Raw genomic sequence first — 18,509 nt, forward strand, 5'->3', positions numbered from 1 at the left:
ATTTTAACGTAAAACTGAGATACAGAAACCTAGGGCCACTTGCGCACCACACTTCTCACCATTTAGCCCGGTACCTGCAACAACGACAAGACTGCTGCCACTTCTGGTCCAGAGAGGAGACTGAAGCCCGCTGGGGCAGGTGAGGCAGCGAGCGGCCCGTGCAGGCGACAGGTTGTGCACGCGGCTCGCCGTTTATTCCTTCCCATTTGCAGCGGGCTGCGGCGCTTTGTGTCCGACTGCAGAGCTCGCCTCCTCCCTGCGACAGGTTCTGCACGAGACGGGCTGCGCCGGCCAGGGTCTCAGCTCATGGGAACCCGCCGGCCGGCGCGGCAGGTACGTCAACGACTCTCGCAGCTCTCCGCTCTGACCTCTGACCGACGGCTGGCCCCAAATCCGCGGTGAGTCTATCTTCTGCAGTTTCCTCACATTCATTTCACAAAACCACGTGCTTCGCCGTACAGCCGGAACAAAGCTGTAGAGAAAACTTCATCCTTGCTTGCGTAGCGTATGTTGTATTGCTTTTCCAGACATGCATGCTGTCCCTGCACGAAGGGACGATATTCGGTCCATCTAATAAGCGCTCTAAACTGCATACCTAAAGTGCTATGAGCACTTCCTAATGCAAATTCTTTGCTTTCCGCGTTTTGGGAGGTGGTTGTATGGACCAAAACAAGAAAAAGAAGCTCAATAAAAATGAGCTTCAAAGTGCATACCTTAAGGGCTGTGCGCACTTGTTCATTTTCGCGACTGTCGAACACATACCTTCTACTGTACAATTGCTCTTAGCTCTTAAGGTATGCACTTTAGAGCCATCTTTATTGGATATTTATCTTGTTTTGCTCCATACTAATATCTCTTAAAAGGGTTTGCAGTAAAACAGATTTATTTCACAGTATCGAAGATGAAGTGCTCGTAGCCCTTAAGGTGCGCATTTTAGAGCCCATGTTTACTAGGATTTCTTGTTTGGAATGATCATTCCTTTTACATCCCTGAATACTGACCATTCCTCCTGGGACGTCCAGTATTCGGAAGCTTGCAGAAACATATGCAGCGGGGAACACTTTACCGCAACGAAAACGCTACAACTAGCCCGCCGGCCGGAGTGGCCAAGCGGTTCTAGGCGCTATAGTCTGGAACCGTGCGACCGCTACGGTTCCAGGTTCGAATCCTGCCTCGGGCATGGATGTGTGTGATGTCCTTGGGTTAGTTAGGTTTAAGTAGTTCTAAGTTCTTGGGGACTGATGACCTCAGATGTTAAGTCCCATAGTGCTCATAGCCATTTGAACCAACTAGCCCGTTTCTAAAACCAGATAAAATAACAGGAACTGTCACTTCGTTTCAGGCTACGCTGCCATCTATTTTTGTGGACGAACAGCCACTACCTAATTTCGAATCCGTTTAGTGCATCAGTTTCACAAAATCTGTTCCCCTGCTTCAAGTAGTCCTCTACAGAGAAGAAGCTTATAACTGCATTGAACGGTATGTCCATATATGCACCTGCAGTATAGAAATGGTGCAAGTTTCTCGACAACGCTGTTGCTTCCCGACCCGACCAAGACGTATGTTCTCAATTTTCGTCTGTTTTATGATTGTAATGCTGCCTGCAAGACGAAGAGGCCAATGCTGTAACGTCACGTAACTTGGAAATCACTTTAACATTCCATTACGGGTGACGAACTCATTTATCGTGTCCTTGCGACCGCTGTCTTGCCCCAGACGCTTGGAAGCACACAAGATGCGTCATAATTAATATCGAAAACTGACGCAGATGAAAGCATGCGATGACACAAGCGAGAACTTTCCGGTAAACATCGGTCCGCAAAAGAGCCGTTTCTCATAAACAGCGAATACGCCACAACGACCCGCAACTAACTTCTGTATGAAACATTATCAAATGGTTCAAATGACTCTGAGCACTATGCGACTTAACGTCTGAGGTCATCAGTCGCCTAGAACTTAGAACTAATTAAACCTAACCAACCTAAGGACATCACACACATCCATGCCCGAGGCAGGATTCGAACCTGCGACCGTAGCTGTCCCGCGGTTCCGGACTGAGCGCCTAGAACCGCTAGACCACCGCGGCCGTCGAAACATTATCGTAGTTAGTTCAAATGCACATGAAGCGCACACTTTTCGATATAGTTCCCGTTTAATTAGTTCATATTTTACCCATGACCTACCGCAAAAACAAATACAATATTACTTCAGCATTACAGTTTATTGTCCACTTGCACCTGTTAAAGGTGTCCTATGTGTAGTTGTCGCATATGCACGTAATACTGCACTAGTCTCTGCAGTGACGTGTGATTTATTTTAAATATCCCTTAATCAGCCCCTAAGTCTTGAGAAGACCGTCCAATCTGCTACTCCAGTTCTTCAACCGTATTGACGGAAGTACTGTTAACTTCACGCCTGAGATAGCCTCAGATAGAAAATTCCAGATGATTGATGACAAGTGATCTTGGAGACGGAGGTGCACGTCCTGCTCCATCTATCCATCTTGGACCATACTCGACGTCATATTTGATCTCACGTCAACAACAAAACGTGCAGGTGCCCCAGCTTGCTTCTACCACATTCCCCAACCATGAACTGTGAGTGAAATTCGAGCCCAATTAGATGGAAACTTAATCGAAAAGCTTATATTTCAAATCCATTTCTACTAAGCAGGACAATATTTTATACGTGCAAAATGTGTATACAGCTGAAGTTATCATTATTGCACACAAATATAGCGGCGGTACCGACACCCATCAGAAGCTTATTTGGTGTACATAAATATTTCATATCGTTGTCAGTAGCATCTTGTAACCACATATCTGTATTATCTTTCAAATGGCTTGTTCGCAGGCCCATGCTTCCTGGAAGGATTTTTGTTCTGTTTCGTATATTTTCACCTCTGTCAGTTTTCGCTGTTAATTATAATGCACCCTGTATAACACTGTCTTTCGGATGCAAGCTAAAAAGTCCAACAAAAGCAGCGAAATGATGCAACGTTATGCTTAAGAAAATAAATACGCGAAATTTATGAAGTATGGGAGAGGCAGTGGGTTTCATAACTCAAAGTAATTTATTAATTTCTACTGAATGACGTTTCAGAGCACATGTCTACTGCAAATACATGTAATGAGCTCATTGAAAAATGCATTATAATTAGAGCGAATATAAGAAAATTAATTAATTAGTTTGGTAAGAGTATTTTTCACTGAACACGTTCAATGAATAAACGAAATTCTGCTGTGTATGTCGCACAGTTGACTGTTATTTCCTTTCTGTCATGCTACAGCTTCATGGCTGCTGTTGTTCCTAATTAACGGGCCGATTTTTTACTTCTGAAATTGCTTCCACCCAAAAACTTACAAACAGGAGTAAAGGACGTACATATGAACTTTACTAATATTAAATTTGAACTTTTTTTAACGTGATTTCAATATATATATATATATATATATATATATATATATATATATATATATATATATATTCCTTACGATCAACCTATGGAATCTATATCGAACACCACACCCAAATACTTTACATATAAAATTCACAGCTATTTCGAACAAGTACATTGGATAACTTCAAACGAGGAGAGAAAATGAGTATCAATAACATATTTCTGAACGTAGTCGTTATATAAACTATGTCAGAGAATAAGTCATTACGATGTTACGCTATGGCTTGAAATTTTGGATGGAACTCTTAAGTTGTACGTATTTTCGCACACATATAACCGATTCCCGGGACACAGCCGACTATGTCTCCTGTTGCTGCCACTGTTCTTGCTGCCTCTGTTCTCCCGCTCCGTGGTTTAGAAATGTCTCACTGTCCCTTTTTATGTTTGATGCAATTTCTTTTCCGTACCAATTACGAATAACTTGTTTCAAGATATCGCCGGGAGAAACATTTATGCAGAAACAAACCAATAATGAGGATAAGCCATTATTTGCACATTCTATTCTCTCTCGTAGTCTTCCGGTACTTTGTCTCAGAGAAGACAGATATGGCAAGTCATTACTTCTCACTCAAAATATAATCCATAGGTATCAGTTGCAAAATCTCTGGATACCGAAATGCTGTTCCTAGCACGGCAACAACTCACATTTTTAATTATTCCTCTTAAATAGCCTTCACATCAAATAGACGTGCGTTCAGATGCAGTATCAAAAACGTCTTTCTTATATCAAGGAGAATAAGTTCCGTCGGTATGTTTACTTAATAACATTGCCTCTGTTTCAGTCTACAATATTACATTCCAGAGCCTCTTACATCTACGATTCCGAATTAAAGGGAATTATTATGTTTGTTCTGGTGCTATTCTCATTTATTATTTTGTTTTAATGATTCTTCTAAATGCACTTTACTTTTAATATCAACGCCAATCTTTGAGAAACAATGACTTAATAGCCTCATTTCTTCAGTTAGAAATAATCCTCCAAATTCCTTCGCTGCTGTTAGTAGTTTCTTTGCGTAAAAGATTGTCTTTATTGGTTTCTCACTATTGATATTGGCATTTGCTATTTCTAAATAGTTTAAATTTATTGTCTATTTCTAAATATCATGCCCCAGAGAATTACAGCTGGCAACTTCTCCTCCAATTGAATACTTACGTGATCTAATTTTCATAAATAAAAGAAACAGACACAATCACTCGATTTTTGCATCTTACGATGCGGGTATCACACGAACTGGGCAACTGCTCACCCAGCTGGTTGGGTGACAGAGGAAAAACTTAAAACAAGAACCAGTACAGGCGATTGCCACTCTAAGGCTGTAATTACACTGATGAAGACAGCAATTACGAATATTCAGTTTTTAATTCAGGTAGACTAAAGTCAATTTCGCGAAATTATAGTGAAATTAACATTTCAGGTTACTTGATATATACATTGGATATTAAATTTCCTTGTATAGCTTCTGATAAAGTATAATATTACGATAGAAAATGATCTGCCGTGGGCAGGAACCGCCATAATTGCTCATCTATAGCCAGAAACCGTCTTATCCCATTTAGCTGTTTCCGTTTGAGTTTTAGACATTTTTATCGGTATGTAATCCCGCTTAATTGCGCTTTTCAAGCGTAGTATCGTAGCAGCAGAAACTCTTACCAGTGTATCTGTTGGTTGCCGAAATTCTTAAGAACTAACGTACGACAGAGCTTAGTAGCATGAAATTTCGCTTCATATCAATGGATGTAGAGAGCGAACAATACGCGTAACGCACAAAGGCGCCGTTAGTACTCAGTAGTTACAACGACCAGAAGTTTTAAAACATGTTGTAGCTTGATTTAAAACTTTGTACTCACCAGTCGATGGCGCAGCAACTTTTACGTCCATCCAAAAAGCTTACCTGCAAAGAAATGAAAACAATTGTTTGGTCTGGTTTAATTTCATAGTATTCCGTTAATAATAAATTAATTTTAATATTAGTGACGTAAGAAAGCGCTGAACTTCGCTGTTATAAATAAATAGGTAGTAATCATATTAAATGGTTCCTCCTCCTCTGCTCGGTACAACAATTTATAGCCTGATGACAGCATTGCATGCCAAACTCCGGTTAAGTACACAAATTAATACTGTACACCGTAGACAAATTTGCGCTTTTATTTATAATTAAATTTTAAGTCATTTGTGGTCAATACCTTCGTGTCATCAATTTCCAAAATTATTTAAGACAGTGTCACTTTGTTACCGTATTAACAAGTTGTTGTTGTTGTTGTGGACTTCAGTCCTGAGACTGGTTTGATGCAGCTCTCCATGCTACTCTATCCTGTGCAAGCTTCTTCATCTCCCAGTACCTACTGCAACCTACATCCTTCTGAATCTGCTTAGTGTATTCATCTCTTGGCCTCCCTCTACGATTTTTACCCTACACGGTGCTCTCCAATGCTAAATTTGTGATCCCTCGATGCCTCAAAACATGTCCTACCAACCGATCCCTTCTTCTAGTCAAGTTGTGCCACAAACTCCTCTTCTCCCCAATCCTACTCAATAGCTCCTCATTAGTTACGTGATCTACCCACCTTATCTTCAGCATTCTTCTGTAGCACCACATTTCGAAAGCTTCTATTCTCTTCTTGTCCAAACTAGTTATCGTCCATGTTTCACTTTCATACGTGGCTACACTCCATACAAATACTTTCAGAAACGACTTCCTGACACTTCAATCTATACTCGATGTTAACAAATTTCTCTTCTTCAGAAACGCTTTCCTTGCCATTGCCAGTCTACATTTTATATCCTCTCTGCTTCGACCATCACCTGTTATTTTACTCCCTAAATAGCAAAACTCCTTTACTACTCTAAGTGTCTCATTTCCTAATCTAATTCCCTCAGCATCACCCGACTTAATTTGACTACATTCCATTATCCTCGTTTTGCTTTTGATGATGTTCATCTTATATCCTCCTTTCAAGACACTGTCCATTCCGTTCAACTGCTCTTCCAAGTCCTTTGCTGTCTCTGACAGAATTACAATGTCATCGGCAAACCTCAAGGTTTTTATTTTTTCTCCATGGATTTTAATACCTACTCCGAATTTTTCTTTTGTTTCCTTTACTGCTTGCTCAATATACAGATTGAATAACATCGGGGAAAGGCTACAACCATGTCTGACACCTTTCCCAACCACTGCTTCCCTTTCATGCCCCTCGACTCTTATAACTGCCATCTGGTTTCTGTACAAGTTGTAAATAGCCTTTCGCTCCCTGTATTTTACCCCTGCCACCTTCAGAATTTGAAAGAGAGTATTCCAGTTAACATCGTAAAAAGCTTTCTCTAAGTCTACAAATGCTAGAAACGTAGGTTTGCCTTTCCTTGATCTTTCTTCTAAGATAAGTCGTAAGGTCAGTATTGCCTCACGTGTTCCAAGATTTCTACGGAATCCAAACTGATCTTCCCCGAGGTCGGCTTCTACCAGTTTTTCCATTCGTCTGTAAAGAATTCGCGTTAGTATTTTGCAGCTGTGACTTATTAAACTGATAGTTCGGTAATTTTCACATCTGTCAACACCTGCTTTCTTTGGGATTGGAATTATTATATTCTTCTTGAAGTCTGAGGGTATTTCGCCTGCCTCATACATCGTGCTCACCAGATGGTAGAGTTTTGTCATGACTGGCTCTCCCGAGGCCATCAGTAGTTCTAATGGAATGTTGTCTACTCCCGGGGCCTTGTTTCGACTCAGGTCTTTCAGTGCTCTGTCAAACTCTTCACGCAGTATCTTATCTCCCATTTCGTCTTCATCTACATCCTCTTCCATTTCCATAATATTGTCCTCAAGTACATCACCCTTGTATAAATCCTCTATATACTCCTTCCACCTTTCTGCCTTTCCTTCTTTGCTTAGAACTGGGTTTCCATCTGAGCTCTTGATATTCATACAAGTGGTTCTCTTCTCTCCAAAGGTCTCTTTAATTTTCCTGTAGGCAGTATCTATCTTACCCCTAGTGAGACAAGCCTCTACATTCTTACATTTGTCCTCTAGCCATCCCTGCTTAACCATTTTGCACTTCCTGTCGATATCATTTTTGAGACGTTTGTATTCCTTTTTGCCTGCTTCATTTACTGCATTTTTATATTTTCTCCTTTCATCAATTAAATTCAATATTTCTTCTGTTACCCAAGGATTTCTATTAGCCCTCGTCTTTTTACCTACTTGATCGTCTGCTGCCTTCACTACTTCATCCCTCAGAGCTACCCATTCTTCTTCTACTGTATTTCTTTCCCCCATTCCTGTCAATTGTTCCCTTATGCTCTCCCTGAAACTCTCTACAACCTCTGGTTCTTTCAGTTTATCCAGGTCCCATCTCCTTAAATTCCCACCTTTTTGCAGTTTCTTCAGTTTCAATCTGCAGTTCATAACCAATAGATTGTGGTCAGAATCCACATCTGCGCCTGGAAATGTCTTACAATTTAAAACCTGGTTCCTATATAATCTATCTGGTATCTTTTAGTATCTCCAGGATTCTTCCAGGTATACAACCTTCTTTTATGATTCTTGAACCAAGTGTTAGCTATGATTAAGTTATGCTCTGTGCAAAATTCTACAAGGCGGCTTCCTCTCTCATTCCTTCCCCCCAATCCATATTCACCTACTATGTTTCCTTCTCTCCCTTTTCCTACTGACGAATTCCAGTCACCCATGACTATTAAATTTTCGTCTCCCTTCACTACCTGAATAATTTCTTTTATCTCGTCATACATTTCATCTATTTCTTCATCATCTGCAGAGCTAGTTGGCATATAAACTTGTACTACTGTAGTAGGCATGGGCTTTGTGTCTACTTTGGCCACAATAATGCGTTCACTATGCTGTTTTTAGTAGCTAATCCGCACTCCTATTTTTTTATTCATTATTAAACCTACTCCTGCATTACCCCTATTTGATTTTGTATTTATAACCCGGTAATCACCTGACCAAAAGTCTTGTTCCTCCTGCCACCGAACTTCACTAATTCCCACTATATCTAACTTTAACCTATCCATTTCCCTTTTTAAATTTTCTAACCTACCTGCCCGATTAAGGGATCTGACATTCCACGCCCCGATCCGTAGAATGCCAGTTTTCTTTCTCCTGATAACGACGTCCTCTTGAGTAGTCCCCGCCCGGAGATCCGTATGGGGGACTATTTTACCTCCGGAATATTTTACCCAAGAGGACGCCATCATCATTTAATCATACAGTAAAGCTGCATGTCCTCGGGAAAAATTACGGCTGCAGTTTCCCCTTGCTTTCAGCCGTTCGCAGTACCAGCACAGCAAGGCCGTTTTGGTTAATGTTACAAGGCCAGATCAGTCAATCATACAGACTGTTGCCCCTGCAACTACTGAAAAGGCTGTTGCCCCTCTTCAGGAACCACATGTTTGTCTGGTCTCTCAACAGATACCCCTCCGTTGTGGTTGCACCTACGGTACGGCCATCTGTATCGCTGAGGCACGCAAGCCTCCCCACCAACGGCAAGGTCCATGGTTCATGGGGGGATTAACAAGTAATGAACAAGTTACTAATGTTCAAATGCAACAACGTTTTGCAACTGTTGCACGGAATTTTTCAAATTGGTTATTTTTTCTGTAAAATACGTTAAGAATACTACGTACAGTAATGACGACTTTTATTATTTCTCGTGCGTGAAAGAACATTTGCTGACAAGTATTTGAAACGTTGCGGTGCGGTTGCATTTCCGTCAGTGAATGTTAGCTAATAGCGATGACAGAAAATACAGCTTAGTACCTGAGACTTGACAGGAAACGAGTGAATTATTGTGTTAATTGTTATGACATTTGTCGAATATCATTTCAAGCAACACCGCACTAGCTGAATCGCATTACAGTAATTACTGTCACGATTTCATACGAGCACAAAAAGAAACAAAAAACGTATTTAACCTTACTTTTAGTGCCTCCTCCATTGTTTAACAATGTCCGTAGCTTGTATATAATTGTAACACGATAACAGTAATAATATGAAAGAGGCCATTTAACTTAGCACTTTCCATACGCCAAATATTCTGCAGGATTTTCACGTTTATCTACCTGCACGATGACTAACTGAGCTAACTAAATTGTTCTACTTCTCAGATACCTCAAAGAGTGACGGAAAGGGATGGTTACCCTGGTTGTCCCATTGGTTTCATTTATCTTTTTATTTTCGGCTTCCTCTTCCAAGTTGTAGAGAGCAGCGTTTTGTCTTTCCACTTTGGTTTTATAATGTTAGGAGAAGCACTTGCATCGTTTTTGGTACGATCTTATTCCGTTCTACGAATACATCTTAAAAATTGACTTTTTCTCGTTTTATATGCCCCTACATCGATGTGCGTCTTGTTTTTGCTCTATATTTTTGTGTTTTCAGTCGATTTCAATAGTTGCTTTAGTTCCACGCCAATTAATTTCAAGTTCCTACCACATCTTAAACAGAAAAGTAATGGCGTCAAGACTATTTTCATATGAAGGAGCAAAACATCGATTACACTCAGAAAATCATTTAGGGCTGTCGTCTTAAGCAGAGTAATTTAAGTGCTTTGAATTTTGAAAGTGAGTAACATCATGCTTTCAACAACACCACAGGCTCGTCTTATGAGTTAACAAAGGACATAAGACACCTGCATCCATGAACGAGTGTTAAAACGTTGTTGGTTTGGTTTCACCTACATGTTTTTGCAATGCAAATATAAACTACCACAGAAGAACCTAAATTGATTCGAAATCTATCAACATATGACTAGTGTAGACTTATTATATAGTCTTCATAACTATGAAAGGAATCAAGCTTGCCACGCCAAGCAAAAAAACGGCGGTTTTAACAGAAAACTAACACCGTGGAAATTCCGTGTCTTTCAGAAGGGACTAATCTGGCGCTTCTGGAGAAACTAAGTAACATGTAGGTGTATTAATAATTTTTTATTGTAACGACTGCTGGTAGTCACTCATGCACTCTCTGACGACTTGGAGGAAATTTCGAGAAACGCATTGAGAAGACGCTCCATTCTTGTAGGATGTCACAAACTGTCATCCAAAGCCTACCACGACAACTTATTCCAGACTCCATTGTCCATGTGATCATGCGGCCATATTGAGATTTACACAGGCTCTCTTCCCAACATAGCAATCATCGGGAAAAGAACTTACAGTTCTTCAAATGTATTGTAGTTAGACGTCTTCCTCAATTCTGCAAATAACAAGCAGTTCCATTAGTAAGACCATGACAGATCCTACCCACTCCCCTAGTTCCCATGGTCATTGCTGCCATTTTCTTTAACAAGACGAGGAGAAGGTGTAGTGTCTTGATTAAAACAAAGCTAAACGTAAATGTAAACAGATTGGAAGTGTGTTGGTTAACACGTCCGATAACGACAGTCCTGCGTTGGAAAGCACCCGCAGTCCTCTAATTACGTGGTTACTCGTGAGTTAAGGCAACTCAAACATCACTACAATGGAATAAGTCTCAAGTGTTCTGTGGTTCGAAGAGGGAAGGAAGAGTATTGTTTATCGTCCCGTTTCCGACGAGCTCACTGAAGATGGGTTAGGGAAGGACTGGGAGGGAAATCGGCCTCGCCTTTTTCAGCAAAACCATCCTGGTATTTGCCTTAAGCAGTTTTAAGAAACAACACTAAGATTATTGTTAATGTCCCCTCTAGTACTGACATTTAATGTAAGTTTTAGAAAAAACTGATCAGAAATACACAAAGACTAGATTATTGCCCAAGTCATGCTGCTTAGGTAATCATCAAAGTGTTACATGCGTTCAGAAAACCTTTCATGAAAAGATACATTTTGCAACTTCATTTGTCTGTAGCTATCTCTTTAGTACTAAGATTAACAGAAATGATTACATTTACAGTTAAGGTTTCGAGGTACACTGTGGTGATGCGTTTGACTAGTATGGCTGGACGTTCGCAGTAGCACTTACTGTCATAGACAATCCCACGCAGTAAACTTACACACATTTTACTGCACGTATTGACACATACTTGCGCTTGTCGTATGTGAATCATAAGCCAATCCAGTTTCAGACTATCAGTTAGAGCGACCATGAAAAAAGTTGCCACACACTTCTATGTGACGTGTTCAATACGAGGAGCTCGTAGGAGAATGCGGCATTTCTACATTCATATTACTGGAGCAGTAGGTACTGACAGCTGTAGATATTACCTAACTATCAATTTAAGTCATAGTTGCAAAATAGTAACACCAATTATTTGCAAAAGAATGGAGAAACTGTGGAAACCGACGTCGGGGTAGGTTATTTTGGGTTCCGGAGAAATGTAGGAACACGCAAGGCAATAATAACCCTACGAATTCTCTTTGAAGATAGGTTAAGAAAAGGAAAACCTACGTTTATAGCACTTGCAGATTTAGAGAAAGTTTTGGTAATATTGACTGGAATACACTTTTTGAAATTCTGACGGCAGCAGGGCAAAACACAGGGGCGAAAGGCTATGTACAACTAGTACAGAAACCAGTCGACAATAATAACAAACCAAAGAAAAATTTGGCTTAGCAATTAAAGTTCAAGAGAATAAATAAAAATCTGGAAGTCTTACGATGGCATTATAATCCTTTCAGAGACATCAAAGGACTTGGAAAAGCAGTTGAACGGAATGGACAGAGCCTTGAAAAAAAGGATATAAGATGAGCATCAACAAGGGTAGCGGAAAGTAACAGAATTAAATCACGCGATGCTGAAGAAAATAGATTAGAAACCGAGACACAAAAGTAGCAGTCGAGCTTTGCTATTTGAGCAGTAAAATAAGTCCCATAAATTTAGACAACATAGTCTACGGAGAGCGATGACCTGATGCTTATTTAAGTTAAATTGAACAGTCGAGATCGCAACAATATGGCTTTTACATAAGCCGAAACCAGTAAATAAATAAATTTTATTGCAATCTCGACTGTTCATTTAAACTTGAGTAAAATAACTGATGATGGCTGAAGTAGAGAGGATATAAAATGTAGATTGGCAATGGCAAGAAAAGCGTTTCTGAAGAAAAGGGATTTGTCAACACCATACTCTTCTTTCCCTGATTTTTAACCCCTTACCATGCAGTGGATAGTCTTAATCACATTTTCTAAGTACTGATTAAAAAGAGTAGGAGACAGAGAGCAGCCATATCTTACACCTTTTCTTAGTTCTTTCCGGTTGGTTCTTTCTCTTCTCAGTTTCATTGACACTACCTAGTTTAATATGATTTAAATATAATCAGTTTATAAGTTATTTGGTTTTCCAGTCCAACCTTTTTCCCTCATTATAGTTGCTAGCTTATCCCGGGCCAAATTTCCAAATGGTGTAGTCCAAGTCTATAAAACACAATAAACCTCTCTCCAAGACTTAGCAAGAGTCCTGATGCATTTCTTGTGCCTGTATTCCGTCTAAAATCAAACTGCTTTTCAGCCAAATTCTCCTCCATTACCTTTCGCAGCCTTCTATTAATGATTCTTAACACAACTTTGCCTGCATATAAATGAGGCTGATTATCCTATGCTAACTGCATTTCTTAGTTCCTCGTTCTTTGGTTCTGAATCATTACTGTTGGCAGGAAGTCCTCTAGCCATTCACCACTGCTGTATTTTGTTACTTCTTCTTGGTTCAAACATTTTAGTGTTTCTCTGAGGAGACATTGAACAGGATTAGTGAGAAAATGAATTTGTGACACAACTTGACCTAAAAAAGGGTTCGGTTGATAGTACACATTCTGAGACATCGAGGTTCAAATGGTTCAAATGGCTCTGAGCACTATGGGACTTAACATCTTAGGTCATCAGTCCCCTAGAACTTAGAACTACTTAAACCTAACTAACCTAAGGACATCACACACATCCATGCCCGAGGTCGCACGGCTCCAGACTGAAGCGCCTAGAACTGCTCGGCCACTCCGGCCGGCGAGACATCAAGGGACTACCGATTTAGTACTGGAGTGTCTGTGTCGGGGGAGGGGGGGGGGTTAAAAATTGCACAGGAAGATCAAGAGATGAATACAGTAGGCATTTTCAAAAAGATGTAGGTTGTAGCAGTTATTTGGAGATGAAGAGGTTTGCACGTTATGGAGTAACATGGAGAGCTGCATTAAAACAATCTTTGTACTGAAGACCACAACAACAACAGCATTTAATGACGGGCATGTTAACGGCGGTATTGTTGGTGAATTTAGGCTTCCTTCCGTCGGTAAACACTTGAGAAAGGTGTTATTACTTTCATGATCCTCTTGAAGTGTGACTCGAAACGTATGCCAACGTGTTCTGAAATTTTGCGATACTTGTGGTATAAATGGTAGCAGTCGTGGGAGGCATGATAAATTACTACCTAATGCCGTAATTGTGAACAAAAATTTACACCCTGGACAGCCGTCCTGGGTTCTAAATGATTAGCAAATTAATTCATATTTTTTCCGAGCATATTTTTAGCGACCGGTAAAGTCGACTACCTAGGAAAAATGTTGAGTTATTGTTCAAATCAAGGTACATGCCACGAGTAACTGCAGTAACTCACGCAAGCTTGCACAAATGGTATCCTGAAGAATGCCGCACATGGAAAGAAGACTCATTACTTGTAGGACAAAAATCTCCGTTTGCTGTGTAGCCGTCAACTACTGATGATTTACCTGTTAATATAATCAACAAGTTACAAAAAATCATCAAATTGCCATCAGTGAGAAGAAAGAACGTTATATTCAGAGTATAAAAATTAGAAAAGAAGAGAATTTTTTTATTGTATTACGTAACCACGCTATGGACACGCCCTATATGACAGTAACTGGTTCACACGTGGCGTGTAGACAGCCAGCCAGTCGGCTGGTGGAACATCCATCCAATTTGGTTGTGGACTGGTCAGCTCCCAGTCCTTATTCAATGTCCCACCTAAGAGTCTCCGTAGCTGACTCTTGTCCTGCTCAGGGATTAGGTTTTCAAAAAGGAGCACAGTCTCTTGTTACACACACACACACACACACACACACACACACACGCACAGACAGAGAGAGAGAGAGAGAGAGACGAACCAAAACATTATTACCACTGCCTGCGGCGAGAACGGATGCCGCCGGGTGGTAAAATGGCCAAGTGACTAATAACCCGTAAACGGTAATTGAGCTCACAACGGATAGATTATGTTTGTACATGTCTGTCACGCTGTATTTGTTTTGCCTGCCACATCATCGTGCTAGTTAGGCACATCCGTATGATTGTTACAAATTAGATTTGTGTTAAGGTATAGATTGGTGCAGGGGTTAGCTAGGACACTGATTCAGGTGTCATTGTGAAGAGCTTGCGTAGCACTACTAAGACCTAAAGCTAGATAACAAAAATATTCGTTGGAATGTAAGTAAAGGTCAGTACTAAACTGAAAATCATAAGAATTGAAGGATACTGTCTCTTATGATTCGAAAATACCCCCGAATTACAGAAAACGCAAATCAGATGAAATCCCGCGCCGAAGGGAATCCAGAAAGCTTAAAAAAAACCAATGCCGAGCGAATGCGAAAGCTACAGCAGTATCGAAAAGGAAACGAAAAAACGGCGCAAAGCGATTAGACGTATCTTCCCCATAGGGCATACAATGGCCAGCGACAATCCAGACTTGTGATTTATCTTTTGTGTAACCATTATACCTCTCCGTTTAAAGATTGTATTAAAGTAACATTAAATTGCATATTAACAAGAAACACTTACTATGACTAAGTACCTGATTAATGATAACTGAAACCAACGGTGGTATTGTAATCCAAAGTCATTTATTCAAAACATGCTACCAGTTTCGACGTCATCCTCAAGCCCCAGGCGTAATCTGCCATCAACGTAAAAACCACAATGACAAAGACCAACGGAGCCTTCACATGGAAACAGTACAACTTATTAAGCATGTTACGCCAGCATGTGCAACCAACAAAGTAGAGTGCACTGGGGCCAAAAACAACTCGATTCAGTATCTTCGTACCACTAACATGCCCACCAATGGTCAGACATCTCTGTTGGTCTTTGCCTTTGTGGTTCGTACGTCGATGGAAGATTATACTTCGGGCCTGAAGATGACGGACGCCTTTCGGCGTCGAAACTGGTAGCACGTTTCGAATAAACGACGCTGGATTACAATACAGCTGTTTGGATCAATTATCATTATTCAAGTACTTCATGTCTAGTTGTTGCCCCGCTGTCCTCGATAGATTACCAGAGACTTATTACGACTTTATCCCGATTTTTTCACGTAACAACTACGATGCGGACGCGAACTGCGCACAAAGAACTTTTCCGTCTTCCTGAATGTTTCACAATTGTTCTCACGAGTATGAGCGAATCACGTTTAGTCCTCGCACTAAGGGGAAGTCCACGGACGTTACTCGGAACTTCCCACTGCCTCAAACGTAGTGAGAGGAGTACCAGGGTGCTACAACGATAAAAAAAGGAGACGACAATGTGACCGGTAATAGATGTTTGCTTCTGCCTCTTTATCTCCGAAGTCGAACACAGTTCTATATGTATTTTGAATCAAATGTGCCGCGATGTTGCCGCGTTGTTTTTGCAAAGGAGGAAATGGGACTACAGACAAGTAAATATATCTGGCTGCCCTGGAGCACCGGTGATTCCTTGTAGCTAGCAGAGATTCGTTTTGCCAGCTGAGGCTGGTGCGTGTGTGCTGTGTGGGGCGGGCGCGGCCTCTCCGCCATGCTGCACACGATCAATAGAGTGGCGAGACTGCCAGCTAACGAGCGAGACGTCAGCCTCCGCTAAATACCCGCATTACATCCCGCAAGACCGACCGCACCGCACCGAGGCCGCAAACGCTGCTCGCACTTCCACCAGCGTTTTTTCACGGAAGCTGTTTCTAGAAAACGTTGACTATACTCCATGCCTCCGCATCCTGTGCAGTCACCATTATATTCTGATGAACGAACACACCGCGTTTCCGCCTATATTAGTAATTACTATCATTAATTACCTTTTTTAAGTCTGGAGGTCGCAATGTTGACGTCGCTACAATTCAAATGTTCATTAATTTTAATATTGTTGTTGTTGTGGTGGTTTTCAGTCCTGAGACTGGTTTGATGCAGCTCTCCATGCTACTCTATCCTGTGCAAGTTTCTTCATCTCCCAGTACTTACTGCAACCTACATCCCTCTGAACCTGCTTAGTGTATTCATCTCTTGGTCTCCCTCTAAGATTTTTACCCTCCATGCTGCCCTCCAGTACTAAATTGGTGATCCCTTGATGCCTCAGAACATGTCCTACCAACCGGTCCCTTGTTCTTGTCAAGTTGTGCCACAAACTCCTCTTCTCCCCAATTCTATTCAATACCTCCTCATTAGTTACGTGCTCTACCCATGTAATCTTCAGCATTCTTCTGTAACACCACATCTCGAAAGCTTCTATTCTCTTCTTGTCCAAACTACTTATCGTCCATGTTTCACTTCCATACATGGCTACACTCCATACAAATACTTTCAGAAACGACTTCTTGGCACTTAAATCTATACTCGATGTTAACAAATTTCTCTTCTTCAGAAACGCATTCCTTGCCATTGCCAGTCTACATTTTATATCCTCTCTACTTCGATCATCATCAGTTATTTTGCTCCCCAAATAACAAAACTTGTTTACTACTTTAAGTGTCTCATTTCCTAATCTAATTCCCTCAGAATCACCAGACTTCATTCGACTACATTCGATTATCCTCGTTTTGATTTTTTTTTATATTAATCTTATATCCTCCTTTCAAGACACTGTCCATTCCGTTCAACTGCTCTTCCAAGTCCTTTGCTGTCTGTGACAGAATTACAATGTCATCGGCGAACCTCAAAGTTTTTATTTCTTCTCCACGGATTTTAATATCTACTCCGATTTTTCTTTTGTTTCCTTTACTGCTTGCTCAATATACAGATTGAATAACAACGGGGGAGGCTACAACCCTGTCTCACACCCTTCCCAACCATTGGTTCCCTTTCATGCCCCTCGACCCTTATAACTGCCATCTGGTTTCTGTACAAATTGTAAATAGCCTTTCGCTCCCTATATTTTACCTCTGCCACCTTTAGAATTTGAAACAGAGTATTCCAGTCAACATTGGCAAAAGCTTTCTCTAAGTCTACAAATGCTAGAAACGTAGGTTTGCCTTTCCTTGATCTTTCTTCTAAGATAAGTCGTAAGGTCAGTATTGCCTCACGTATTCCACGTGTTTAATACCTGTAAGGAATTTTGCCACCCTCAGATTTCGACACATGTTCATCACGCTATCACTGTTGTAGATGATGTTCCAGTCCTTAGTCCGAAGGCTTGTTTGACGCAGCTCTCCACGCTTGCCTGAGCTGCGCATGTGTCATCTCCGCACAACTGCTGCAACCTACATCTACATCTACATGGATACTCTGCAAATCACATTTAAGTGCCTGGGAGAGGGTTCATAGAACCACATTCACAATTCTCTATTATTCCAATCTCGTATAGCGCGCGGAAAGAACGAACACCTATCTCTTTCCGTACGAGCTCTGATTTCCCTATTTTATCGTGGTGATCGTTCTCCCTATGTAGGTCGGTGTCAACAAAATATTTTCGCATTCGGAGGAGAAAGTTGGTGATTGGTATTTCGTCACGAGATTCCGCGGCAACGAAAAACGCATTTCTTTTAATGATGTCCATCCCAAATCCTGTATCATGTCTGTGACACTCTCTCCCAATTTCGGGATAATACAAAACGTGCTGCCATTCTTTGAACTTTTTCGATGTACTCCGTCAGTCCTATCTGGTAAGGATCCCACACTGCGCAGCAGTATTCTAAAAGAGATTGGACAAGCGTAGTGTAGGCCGTCTCCTTAGAAGGTCTGTTACATTTTCTAAGTGTCCTGCCAATAAAACGCAGTCTTTGGTTAGCCTTCCCCACAACATTTTATACGTGTTTCTTCCACTTGAGCCTGTATGCTGTATTCGAGCTATGCCCCCTCCCCTCAGGATATGTCCTATAAACCTATCCCTTCTTTTAGAAAAGTTGTGTTATAAGGTTACTCCTTTTGAAGTTGCATTAGCTAC

General features: G+C 40.9%; 1 long non-coding RNA gene across 1 annotated transcript in view; it reads left to right on the forward strand.

Moving 5' to 3' along the window:
- Window positions 1-278: 278 nt before the first annotated feature.
- The window catches only part of LOC124790044, a 237,517-nt gene continuing 219,286 nt past the window's right edge, over window positions 279-18,509 (forward strand). Inside the window, exon 1 of the long non-coding RNA XR_007016208.1 lies at window positions 279-398. This is a non-coding gene — a long non-coding RNA (uncharacterized LOC124790044). The remainder of the gene's footprint in view (window positions 399-18,509) is intronic.

This window comes from Schistocerca piceifrons, chromosome 3, assembly GCF_021461385.2.
Source record: "Schistocerca piceifrons isolate TAMUIC-IGC-003096 chromosome 3, iqSchPice1.1, whole genome shotgun sequence".
NCBI lineage: Eukaryota > Metazoa > Arthropoda > Insecta > Orthoptera > Acrididae > Schistocerca > Schistocerca piceifrons.